Source organism: Haliotis rufescens, unplaced genomic scaffold (assembly GCF_023055435.1).
Source record: "Haliotis rufescens isolate VD_foot unplaced genomic scaffold, xgHalRufe1.0.p SCAF_5, whole genome shotgun sequence".
In the NCBI taxonomy this organism is placed as follows: domain Eukaryota; kingdom Metazoa; phylum Mollusca; class Gastropoda; order Lepetellida; family Haliotidae; genus Haliotis; species Haliotis rufescens.
Genome location: NW_025964223.1, coordinates 5,350,083 through 5,363,899, shown reverse-complemented (window position 1 = coordinate 5,363,899; position 13,817 = coordinate 5,350,083). Strand labels below are relative to the sequence as shown.

At 37.5% G+C, this 13,817-nt stretch overlaps 1 protein-coding gene across 7 annotated transcripts in view; it reads right to left on the bottom strand.

Moving 5' to 3' along the window:
• LOC124133591 (arrestin domain-containing protein 2-like) overlaps positions 1 to 13,817 on the bottom strand; it is a 148,545-nt gene that overhangs the window by 58,394 nt on the left and 76,334 nt on the right. The gene's annotated exons all lie outside the window — the stretch shown is intronic.

Below are 13,817 nucleotides of genomic sequence, written 5' to 3'. Positions count from 1 at the left end.
GGCAACAAGAGCCTTCTCATGTACGGCCTATGATAGTCATACTACCCATACTGGCACACAAGGCAACAAGAGCCTTCTCATGTATGGCCTATGATAGTTATACTGCCCACACTGGCACACAAAGCAACACGAGCCTTGTCATGTACGGCCTATGATAGTCATTCTACCCATACTGGCACACACAGCAACACAAGTCTTCTCATGTACGGCCTATGATAGTCATACTACCCATACTGGCACACACAGCAACAAGAGTCTTCTCATGTACGGCCTATGATAGTTATACTACCCACACTGGCACACAAGGCAACACGAGCCTTCTCATGTACGGCCTATGATAGTTATACTACCCACACTGGCACACACAGCAACAAAAGTCTTCTCATGTACGGCCTATGATAGTTATACTACCCACACTGGCACACACAGCAACACAAGCCTTCTCATGTACGGCCTATGATAGTTATACTGCCCACACTGGCACACACAGCAACAAGAGTCTTCTCATGTACGGCCTATGATAGTTATACGACCCACACTGGCACACAAGGCAACACGAGCCTTCTCATGTACGGCCTATGATAGTTATACTACCCACACTGGCACACACAGCAACAAGAGTCTTCTCATGTACGGCCTATGATAGTTATACTACCCACACTGGCACACAAGGCAACATGAGCCTTCTCATGTACGGCCTATGATAGTTATACTACCCATACTGGCACACACAGCAACAAGAGTCTTCTCATGTACGGCCTATGATAGTTATACTGCCCACACTGGCACACAAGGCAACAAGAACCTTGTCACATGTACGGCCTATGATAGTTATACTACCCATACTGGCACACAAAGCAACAAGAACCTTGTCTTGTACAGCCTATGATAGTTATACTGCCCACACTGGCACACAAGGCAACAAGAACCTTGTCATGTACGGTCTATGATAGTTATACTACCCACACTGGCACACACAGCAACAAAAGTCTTCTCATGTACGGCCTATGATAGTTATACTACCCACACTGGCACACACAGCAACACAAGCCTTCTCATGTACGGCCTATGATAGTTATACGACCCACACTGGCACACACAGCAACAAGAGTCTTCTCATGTACGGCCTATGATAGTTATACTACCCACACTGGCACACAAGGCAACACGAGCCTTCTCATGTACGGCCTATGATAGTTATACTACCCACACTGGCACACACAGCAACAAGAGTCTTCTCATGTACGGCCTATGATAGTTATACTACCCACACTGGCACACAAGGCAACATGAGCCTTCTCATGTACGGCCTATGATAGTTATACTACCCATACTGGCACACACAGCAACAAGAGTCTTCTCATGTACGGCCTATGATAGTTATACTGCCCACACTGGCACACAAGGCAACAAGAACCTTGTCACATGTACGGCCTATGATAGTTATACTACCCATACTGGCACACAAAGCAACAAGAACCTTGTCATGTACAGCCTATGATAGTTATACTGCCCACACTGGCACACAAGGCAACAAGAACCTTGTCATGTACGGTCTATGATAGTTATACTACCCATACTGGCACACAAGGCAACACGAGCCTTCTCATGTACGGCCTATGATAGTTATACTGCCCACACTGGCACACACAGCAACAAGAGCCTTCTCATGTACGGCCTATGATAGTTATACTACCCACACTGGCACACACAGAAACAAGAGCCTTCTCTTGTACGGCCTATGATAGTTATACTACCCACACTGGCACACACAGCAACAAGAGCCTTCTCTTGTACAGCCTATGATAGTTATACTGCCCACACTGGCACACACAGAAACAAGAGCCTTCTCTTGTACGGCCTATGATAGTCATACTACCCATACTGGCACACAAGGCAACAAGAGTCTTCTCATGTACGGCCTATGATAGTCATACTACCCACACTGGCACACACAGAAACAAGAGCCTTCTCTTGTACGGCCTATGATAGTTATACTGCCCACACTGGCACACACAGAAACAAGAGCCTTCTCTTGTACGGCCTATGATAGTCATACTACCCATACTGGCACACAAGGCAACAAGAGCCTTCTCATGTACGGCCTATGATAGTTATACTACCCACACTGGCACACACAGCAACAAGAGCCTTCTCATGTATTGTCTATAATAGTTGTACGACCCACAGTCTCACATAAAGAGATGATCAGTTATGACCTGCAAGCCATGTTTCCCGCATCACATTAAATAATTAATATGGTCTAAAAACTTTAAAAGACATTAATGGAAAGTAATTATATAAACATCCTCTCATCAATGATGTATTTGAATTGTGATTCATAAACACATGCTTGTGATATAGTCAAATCGTAAATGATTGTTCTCTGGTATTGATGTTCTATATAATGACTATGGAAAGGGGCGGTCAGGTAGCCTAGTGGTTAAAGCATTCTCTCATCACGCCGAAGACCCGGGTTCAATTCCCAACATGGATGTGAAGCCCATTTCTGGTGTCCCCCGCTGTGATATTGGTGGTATATTGCTAAAAGCAGTGTGAAACCATACTCACTCACTCACTCACTCACTCACTATGGTTCGGGTTTTGTTGGCGTAATTTGCAAACCTCGATGCATCAGAAATCATCATGCCCAAACCCATCACAACTACCTACTGTAGGGTAATATGTGAAAAGAATATTTGAACTTCTCTCAAAATCCCCTTGTTTCACATGTATAACACAAATACATACTTGATTGGGCATCAATGGTGAAAATCCTGGATGTAACGAAACCATAACTACTGCAGACATACCATTCAACATTAGGATAAACAAGCTTAAATTGCACACATTTGTTCCACTACAAAAAGAGGGTATCATCTATTTTCCAAAAGACCTTCTTAGCGAGTATTGTTTTTTAAATCAGTGAAAACATGCATACCACTTCATTCCATAACAACTCACCAATTTGTCACAATAGTAAAGCACTGGAGATAGCCTGAATGCCTCTGTCGACACCAGTAAAGACAGTAAGGTTTTATAACCCTAGGCCCTGCCAAATATACTACACATTGGCCATTCCAGCTGTTATTGGTGCCAGATCTTGCACTTTCCACCTTTCACCCACTCAAACAATAGTAACTAGACCAATACACTGCCTCAGATGTGAAACTGCTCGTGTTGGACTGCCTGTCTTGTGTTAATGTAAATGTAGAGCATGCTGACCCTATTTCTACATTGCCTTCTCTGGTAAAATAAAATTTGATTATATCAAGTGGCATTTAGTGAGCATGTTAATTGCTTACACAACTTCATGGAAGATTAGGCTATTTGTCACAGAACATTTTTTAAGATATAGTCCTTAAAAAGCAGAAGTAAATTGATACTAATATAATAACCTTGAAAATGAGAAACATGTCCTCAATGCATAATTACACTCTTTTGGTAAGATAAATAAGGTGAGGTGAAATGGGGTTTAACATCGTGTCCAAGATTATTGCATTTATAGAGCGACTTGCATGCACGTGTGTGTGTGTGTATGTGTGTGTGTGTGTGTGTGTGTGTGTGTGTGTCTGCTTGTACTAGTACTAGTCCGGACTAATGCCAATTTATAGTGCTAGCACACTAAGATACCATGCTGCAGTTTAACTTGGATACTCCACTCAGACACAGTATACTGACTCCCAGCCGACCAGTCCTTGTTTTGGCCCCTTTATGCCGAGCGCCAGACAGGGTAACAACAAGTACCATCTTTTAAAGTCGTTTGGTATGACGCGGCCAACCCCGTACCGTACCTACCACTAGACCAAGGAGGCGGTCAGTAAGATAAATAAGCAGACAGACTTTTTTATAAAGAAAATAACTATTGCATAAAATCTTATAAAAAAAATTAAAATTAGAAATTCTTCAAATTTCCACCTCTAATAATAAGTACCACATAATTGCCAAAACAGGAATTCAACTAGGGCTTACAGGGATGTGTCTAGTGGGTCCTACATAGGACCTGGGTACCAACAGGACTACTCGGACCCATGGTCTAGGGGGTTTGGTACCTGGATAGTAAACAAACAGAAACTATTTCAGCCATATCCAGAACAAAGGCCATGACATTTGATGGAGTGATATATAACAAACTAACTCTTTTAGTCTGTTTAACAGCTATACAAATATGAGAATTGAATGAAAAATTACTCCATGATTTCAAATCACTACTCAGCAAATGAGGTTAATACATAATATCAGTGCATGTTGTCAGTTTGCAAACTCAAAATTACGCCCACACTAACAGCTCTTACCTTAACTGTCAATTTCACAATGATTGGAACACTCAGGTTTTCCTCAGGTATTGCCAGACAAGAAACATGAACAATCTTTATGGTTTCAGATTATCCTTAACTATCCAAACATGTCACTCAAGCAATTCTTCAAACATCAGAAACACTGTGGGTCCCTTGATCACAATCTGTCCATATCCTCAAATGCACCCTATCTAGCCTCAGACACCTCTATCACGACTGGCGAACATTCATCCACCAGTCCTATCAGACCTCCTTCCCTAGAGAGTGCCCATCTTGCACATGTTTCATCTGGCCAATCTCCTTGCAACTTTCTGGAATAATTCTGATCATCATTTGAAAGAATATTCTTAGCGAATATCACCTCATTGTCATGGATTTGTATTACCTTTGAGGAAGCAAATACACAGAAATATTGAATCAATCACTTAGAGAATGCAGTATGTCAGCCAATTAGCGGTTACTAAACAGGCCATTAGACGCAAAATACACAGAAATGACTAAATGGGTTACCACTCCCATAATCAGCAAGGTAATATATTGAAATATGCTGACCACAGGGCTGTAGACACAAAACGTTCAGTATGGCTGACTTGTTGAATAATAATACCCATGATGAAAACATTACCCATATTTGTGATTTAAGAAACAATGGTCAAAGTGTACATATTATACACCTTTAAGTATCAAGTATATTTTATTTATGTTTCTGACATTTGTTTTCGTATGGATAGAAATTCCTTGTGTCAGTCACAGCATACTTAATTCATGTCAACATTCTTGCATAAATTGAGTGAATTACATCATTATTCAAAACATTTTCTTTTTATTGTTAATCTGCCCTTCATTGTGCATAAGTGATTAAGAACAGAAATATGGTTTGCTACTGAAAGGTATCCTAGTTCAAAACAAAAATAATTAGGTCTGTATAAATCTACTTTTTTGGTTTTCTTTAAGAAGACTTAGGAATATAGACTAACAGTGTAACTGTGAGCAATGTAGCTCACCTGGTTATAAAATATTACAATTTACATTCACATTGACAGCTTACAAGTAAACACAGGCATAAAGCCACATAAATTATAATCAGTTTCAATAATTTGACCTCATGTATAAACTTCAAAAGTCAAGTCCATAGCATCTCTATCACTAGACAAGGAGCAGTGCCCAAACAAGAAGCAAGAACCTTTTGAATCTACAACCTGGAACTTGACTCTTGTAATCAACTTGAGTTGAGATTAGTGTTAGAATATGGATTAGTATTAGCTTAGCTTACTAGACCAAAGAGAACTTTACTAGACTTGAGCTTCAGACAAGTGGCTAAAGTTGCAGACTGTGAAGTTTCAGTGATGATTCATCTTCTAAGCCCAATATGCAGGGGGGTAGCCTAGTGGATAAAGTGTCTGCAAATGTCTTGCTGGAGGCCCCGGTTTGATTCCCCACATGGGTATAATGTGTGAAGCCAAATTCGGGTATCCCTAACCATGATATTGCTGGAATGGTGCTAAAAGCCATACTTATACAGATCTCACTCCAAGCACAACATAAAAGTGTATTACATGGCCTTTTGCAATGACTGCTGTAAATAAATAATGATTGCTAACATACCACTCAGGCAAAGAAAACAAATAAATTAATAAAACTTTGAGGCTTGCCATATCAATTTGATTTATATTTGCCAGAAAAAACCCATTTAAGTAACAATGTTGGCCTTGCTAAATTACCAACATAACATGTTTCCCAAGCAATTAACATAGCCATAATGGATTTTTAAAAATTGTAAGCAAGGAAAAAGGTGTGAAAGTGTGAAATTCAAAACCATTTCTTTTTCTTTTTTTGCTTGTCAAGACGGTTTAAGCCAAATGTAGTCCTCACGACAATTATATCAGTCTCAGCTCATGCTGCTTGGTGGTAGCCAAGGTAAAGATGAAAGAGCCTGAACAATCATCTGTACTTCATCCCTCATTGCAGTGGCTTCTCCAGAAAATACTTTAAAATAATCAAATTTGTTAATCATGCCTATCTGAACATCCTGTGTCCTTAAATTCGTGGAGTGGGGTTTACATACAAACATAAGCCACAGTTAAAAGAGTCAGAGATCATGATTACACTCATAAAACTTAAAAAACCCTGGAAAAAGAAAATGATTCCCATGAAATAACTATGATAACATTCATTAATTATTAAATGAAGAGGAAAAGTCTTTACAAAAAAGTTAATTATACACGTCCAAAGCAGCATTTAAATAATCCAACTGAGAATATTTTTTCAATCAAATCTGTTCGTAGCATGCAAGAGGCTTGAAACTGCTACTTTTCCATTTTGAGTTTTTTTCATCCATGCAGGATAGGCTTTGACCCCCTCTGTTGCAATGACGTGAATACAACAGGGGTATTCTAATTGGTAATGTTCTTTGTGATTATCTTCAAAAAGATGCCTGAAACCTGCAGTTTTCCACTGATTATCTCTTCTTATTTAACAGCTGAATAACATTAGATCTTAATTCCAGCGATAAATTCGCTGTACACAGAGAAAGATGCAAACAACAGGGCATTACTAAATTTGAACACTTAACAAGAACACCGGGAGGGTTTGTGGTGTCAAACATATCTTGCAGCATGTACAAAAGATATGACATTTTATATCTTTATACTACGATTCTAAATTCTCTACACTTGAACATCCAATGTTAGCCCTGTATTTATCAGGATTGGTATACAACTAAGGTTCATAGTTCAATTTTTCAAGAGGTAAATATCACTTATGGCTTGCAGATAATATCTCGACCAATTTGTAACCACTGTCTTTGTAAATAGCCCCTACTAAGACAGAACATTACAAGACAGTCCTTATTTTCTCATGTTTATTACAGATTTCTTATGGAATCAGCAGTGTAGAAGGGAAAAGACAATTGCCAAGTAACTATAATCAAATGGTTTTAGTTTCATCCACATTTGCACTAAGGTTGCACACTACTGCTTAATCTCTGAAAAACTTGAACCTGCTGAGAATGGAATTAATAAGCAACCCCTTTTATCAATTGTCTAAGCACCCAGGATGCTTATTATGGTGAATACAGTAATCATTGTAGAACAACAAAAAAGAAATTCCATCGCCTCAGTTACTGGGAGCAAGACATGAACAAGAAAACACCATCACTCTGATTTTTTACATTCAACAAGACAATTCTTCTGTTGAAACTGAAGCAGAGATGAGGTGAAAATGTTATCTGGAAACATAAAAAGACTAAAGCATTCATTTTAGATGTCAAACATGTTAAATGAATTTGTCTTAAATGTACCCACTTTCATGAATAAGATGCTAAAAATATCCACTTTGGGAAAAGATTAGAAATCTATTCAAATGTATTCTCCCATTTCTTTTCATCCACAATTTAGGCAAATTGCACTGAAAGCTGCATACAAGATTCATCTAGAATAAACCTTCAACAAGTTTTTAATAGTAGCCGTCGGCATGACAGACAAGCTATTCCTGAAATTCAAATGTATACAATATTCAATGATGCTCCATGTATCCTGAATTAAGCAGTTGACATGTAAGTGCAATTCATAAAAAAACTTAATTCCTTAAGATTTGAAACATACAAATGAATTCTTAAAATGTTGATTTTCCGAGTTTAGTGGCTTTTTTATCACCCATTTTCATCTTTTGCACTGTTTTTCATCGGAACATTTATCAAATGAAGTTTATTTTCTAGGTGTTCACAAATTTGATAATCACTTGAAGCGTTTTTATAGATCAATCTGTCATATACTACGCACTGTACTAGATTGACTACTGCCCGCGATGATTAAACCCCAATCTGTGGAAAGACTGGATGTATTTGATGACAACTCCTGATGGCATATGAATGAAAATAGGATTGATTTAGTTCAGTAACTATATAAAACATTGAGAAATCAGGTAAGTTGATTTTGTCTGATGGAAAACTTGCAGGGCCATCAACCCCCCCGACATCAATCTTTGAACTGGTCCCCTAGTTCACTCAGTTAATCATGTTTCAAGGAGATCATTATGGATTTACAAACAACTTTGACATGATGCACATTATAGATAAAGAAAATGATGTACCATATTCGATGTTATAAGCGCCCCGCTCTAATAAGCCCCCACGGCAATATTTGCTAATATTTTGGCTAGTGAACAATCTCACTCAATTAGCACCCCTTCTGATTGATCAATGTACACGAGACTTATTTATTCTTGTATAATACTCACTTGTGTGTTATATGCAACCTTAATCATGGGCAATCAAACCCTGGAAAAATATATCTGTCGTATATAAACTTTTCAGGCTGTCAGCATAAACCACGAAATTTACGATTTTTCTACTGTTTTTTCACCACAAAAATATTTTAATAAGAGCCCCCTATTTCCAATTTTGAGAGCGCCCTGGGCACTTAATACGTCGAATGCAGTATCTGATATGATTGCACTTGGGAAAAAGGGTTTCACAACTATGCAAAACTTGGTAATGGATAAACTCCATAGCACACAAGAAAAATATAATTGACATATGTACACTCTGTCTTTGTATTGAACTAAGTGGTGGAAACATTTCTGGGCTGCTTCACAAACAAATTAAACAATAAAGTACTGTACATGAACTTAGTCAGTCAACAAGAAGAAAAAAATCAATTTCTTGTTTGTTTGCTTGTTGTTTAATGTGGCAGTCTGCACTATTCCAGTTATAGGACTGCAGTCTGTACATCATAATCAAGTCAGGGCCAGACAATCCAGTGATTGATATCGTGAGCATTTATCCACACAACTCGGATTTGATGACATGCCTCAACAAAGACTAGTTGAGACTGACTGAAAATATTTTCCTCAAGGTCTTACCGCAATAGTTAGGCTGCGTTACGATACATGATAGAAAAATGCATGAAAACTCATTACTGTCATGTTAACAGATGGTTAATTAACCATATAGGGATTCTGACTTGTGACCCAACCCAAAATAATATGTAACTTTGAAGCAAATAAACCTACATTAGCTTGAGAACTTGTATTGACACATTACCTCATGAAATGAACAATGATCAATATCAATTATCATTGCAGTATCATGCAATACTCATAGACACAAATGAAGTGATCTAATTATTGTAAAACTGATAAAACAAACTTGCTATTGGCTTCTCCAATAGTATTTCATTTCTTTTTCTAAATGACTGTCAATATTGATAAAAGATGAGACCTTTAATGAGATCATCCTTGCATATCATCTTTCTTCATACAGGGAAAATATCTGAGATAATTGAGTGATATTTTTGGCATTAAGCAAGACAAGAATATAGAAAGGTACAAAAAACTGGCCTTATACACAGCGATATACGGTATGGTTAAAACACTGAACGCTCTTTTAACTTACCAATTTAAAACACAACACATGCATAATTGGCCAAGATGCCTTAATTGAAGTTCAAACCAGAATGACTTGTATGAACTTAAACTTGGTGGCACTGTACATACAAAGTTTCTGTTCAGTTGGTCAAATGGTAGCAGAGATGTGAAAAATGTTAAAACGCCATTGCATCAACAGATCACTTGAGCTGAAGATAAAAAATCTAAGGTGACATTATCTCCTGACAGTTCGAACTTGTTACCAAATTTCAGAAATACAGTATATGAAAGGAGAAGGGAAAAGGTTAGCATAATACCTCTCACACTGTGACAACACAATTAGTAGAGTGTAGCGCTGGTGGTAAAAACTCTGCCTGCCATCTCTGAACTGTACCGCCGTACACCTCTCCCTATGTGATGTTCTTCCACAGTGAGTTCAGTCGATTTGAGAACCAGTACTTCTATATATACATACACAGGTGCCCCATATATTCTCAGTGCAAACCAATCCTTGCTCATTCTTACCTGTGCCTTAGATGTGGGAGGATTTTAATATTTAATTGAATTATCTGATTGATTAGTTGAGTCCAAGAGTTAAGAGTGTTTCCAGTGTCACTGAGATCAATTGCCATTCCAGTTATCAGTGTTGTTTAGTGCTGCTCTCACTGGAGTGCTTATTCAAATAATCTAGTCAGCAATTCACTAAACAGTACTACCTGAGCTAGCCACTTCTTAAAAGGAGTCAATGTAAAGTACATCTTAACAATATATACTGGAAATTAGTGCTAAATGAAGTCAAGATATGTTCCGTATCGTGATAACTTGGTTCAAGGAATGTTATATATTGCAATATTTTGTTAGCATAATTATTGCGATACATTCATTCAGGTAAGTTTGTGAAAATATGATATAAACTGAGGAAAATATAATGCAAACATTCTGTTCCATAATGTCAAATGAATTTTCATGTTTTACAACACAACACCAATCCATGAGCATTTAAAACAATTTGACTTCATATTATAAGGTTAAAAAATGGTTATTAGCAGTTGTTAAATCATCCAATGTGCAGATAGGTTATTCAATTGTAACAATAAATAGCAAATAGAACATGTATTGTGCAGTTGAAAAATAATACTGTTGTTCACAAGTTCAGGATCATTCCCATACTGACATTTTCACACTGGAATCCACAGAGATCAAGTTATCAACTTCATAAAGTATGTGGTGTGTATAATAAGTATGTAAAACAATGGCAACATGTAATGAATTAGATACCAAACCACATATGATGCCTATAGGTTACACATACCAGTATTCAACCTGTGTGGGGATTTCTGGTTGGAATTGGTCCCTAGCAACTCACACTGCTCGAAATGGTACCCAACACACCCTGACTGCTTCGACCATTCCTCACTAAATCACTGGATTGTCTGGTGCAGACACAATTACTTACAGGCTGCCATCTAATAGATGGAATATTGCTCAGTGTGTTACTATGTAATACTGTTATGACAATTACATTTGAAATGTATCTCAAATTACATCCAAATGATCATCAGATTCACACAATTATTCAAGCTATGTAACCACTTTTGCCCCTAAAAGGTAGAAAATGCATCTCTGAATATAATCAAAGAAACATAACAACTGCAAGTACCCATAAGGATAATGTCTAACCTTTGTGCACCTAACAGGTACACTGCAGTGAATCCTATTGTCCCTATTGATGTCATATATACATCCAGTTACCATTGATTAAGGTCTGATTGATACTCAGACTGAGCCAAATAGTAACTCATTGATGCATAGGATCTCCTTCTCCCGTTTTTACAAAAGGAATTTGGAAAAACAGAAATCAGATGACTGGATAACAGAGACTCTGAAGGCAGTAAGTGTCCTTTTTAAGTGACCATATAAGGCCAGAAAATCTTTCCTTTGCTGCCTCTCAATGGTATTTTTTTCGAATAGATTGTGCTATTTAAACTTACATCTTTTCAACTGAAAACCTGAACATGAAATCGAGGGATAGCTATTCACATTGCCAAGATGCCAGACAATGTTGTATCACACAATGCCCCAAGATTATAGCCTTGGTTCTTTGTTGCTATTGAATCCTTAATTAGAGAAAAAGTTCAAACTCTAGTTCTGAGGTCCAAAATGAAACCTTCTACATGACAGGAACAAAAGGCCAACCTTACAGGCACTTATTAAGGCTCGGGATTTTATCTGCAGGAAATTGTGTTCTCTTGAGAAATTTGATTTGGTTTTCTATGCAGATTTGTCATTCTTGTTCGACATCGACCTCTTCTAATCATGCAACAAAAACTCCTTTACTTGTCACTTTTAATCAATTGTCTGAAAGTGTACCACATGTTTTGCTTGCAATTTATGGTGGTTTCATGCAAAAACTGCTTGCTTTGTGAATTCAGTGTAAGGTAGCTAACGAAGACGAACAAGACGATGGCTGAATTTTAATGTAGAAATTCCCTTCGATCAATATTCTTGATGGTGAACATTGAGAATTTTTCATGAATTTTCACTCTCTTCAAGAAAAAAGACCAAAGAAATGTGCTTAATAGAAATGCTTGACCTGACATTAAAGCAAACTTGGGGCATCCATTGAATCACACTAGCATGATTTAAATTTCTGTTTGATTTCCTCACCATTGTAATTCATCTTTTTTTAGAGTGCGTAATCAGTAATAACCTCAAGTACTTTAGAAAGTATTTTTAAGAGAGAGAGCAAATTTCAGTAAATGTGATCTTGCATTATGTGGAAAGATTTTACTATTATGTCCTTGCCATTTAATCACAATGGAGATTGAACATTAGTCTCTTATTTGAATATTGATGGAACTCTTAAACTTATGTGATTATATTCTTCAGTTGACAGTGACATTTTGAACTCTTCAAAAGTTTCAAGGATTGTTAGTCTTCATGCTATGGTTAGATTGAGAATGGCACAATAACACCATGCTACAGATTTCAAACAGAAAAGGGTAGTTTTATTTGGCTAAAGATTGCTGTTGTAACTTTCTCTCAGCTAATGGCCTGTATATAATAACGTTTTGGTTTTTAATAACATACAAAATAAAAATAAGTGGTGTCACAAAAAGTAATGTAAATGAGGCAAAATTCAGATTTTACTTAACAAGTCTCTTATGAGATTCTCCAATACACATTCAGTAAACTACGCTTCTAACCAAGTCAAAGGGACCACTAATTTTAGTTCGTAATAACTGTAGTTCGTTATAAGCATATATACAGCATATATAAAACAAATGGCCGGGACTAAAAAATAAGTTTGTTATATAGGTCAGTTTGTTATAAGCGTGTTCGTAATAAACGTAGTTTACTGTACTTAAATGTGGTAATCTTGCATAGCAATGTAAGCTTTACTCTCATGATTATGATTGAGGCACATCTTGTACATTGTGACCTTGAAACATGCTTCATGGTTACATTACAAAGTTTGGTACCTAAATTTTATCAGACACATTACGGTAATATTTTCCAGAGCATCAACTGGCTGTTCAGACTTGATCAGCATGGAAACCTGTTCTTGTGCGGCCCTGTCAACCTGAATCAATAGCTTCCTGTAAATTACTGAAATAACTAATTGGCAAAGATGGTGTGAAATTGGCATGTCCAATCTTCCTCCTAAATGATATTCTTTGATGACACTACGGCACCACAGTGTTACTTTAATTATTCTGGAATTTCTTCATAGATGAAAGAAGCATCACCTTTTGTGACAAAGAATAAAAATCCTCTTTCCCTAAAAGTACTCAGTAGCGAATAATGGGAAACTGTCAACAATGGGACCACTGATAATAGGAAACAATTGGTGCTGCTTCATGGCTAACTGTTCTGCAGTTATAATATTGAATGATTTCATTATACAGTATTATGGATTTGGTCATGTTAGTATGTGTATTCCCAGTGGGGATTCCGGGTTAGCATATAGGTCTCCAGCAGCCTGTGCTCGTCCGACCTCTGATCAGAAGGTCCATGGTTTGAATCCCATCATCAGTGAATCGGAAATTTTATGGCCGCTACATTGGCGCCCAACGTGGGGTTGAGCACGTTCATATCAAATTTGAGCAAAATAAGCCTCAGTACTCTACTATGCAGCTCGGGACATGCCTTCTG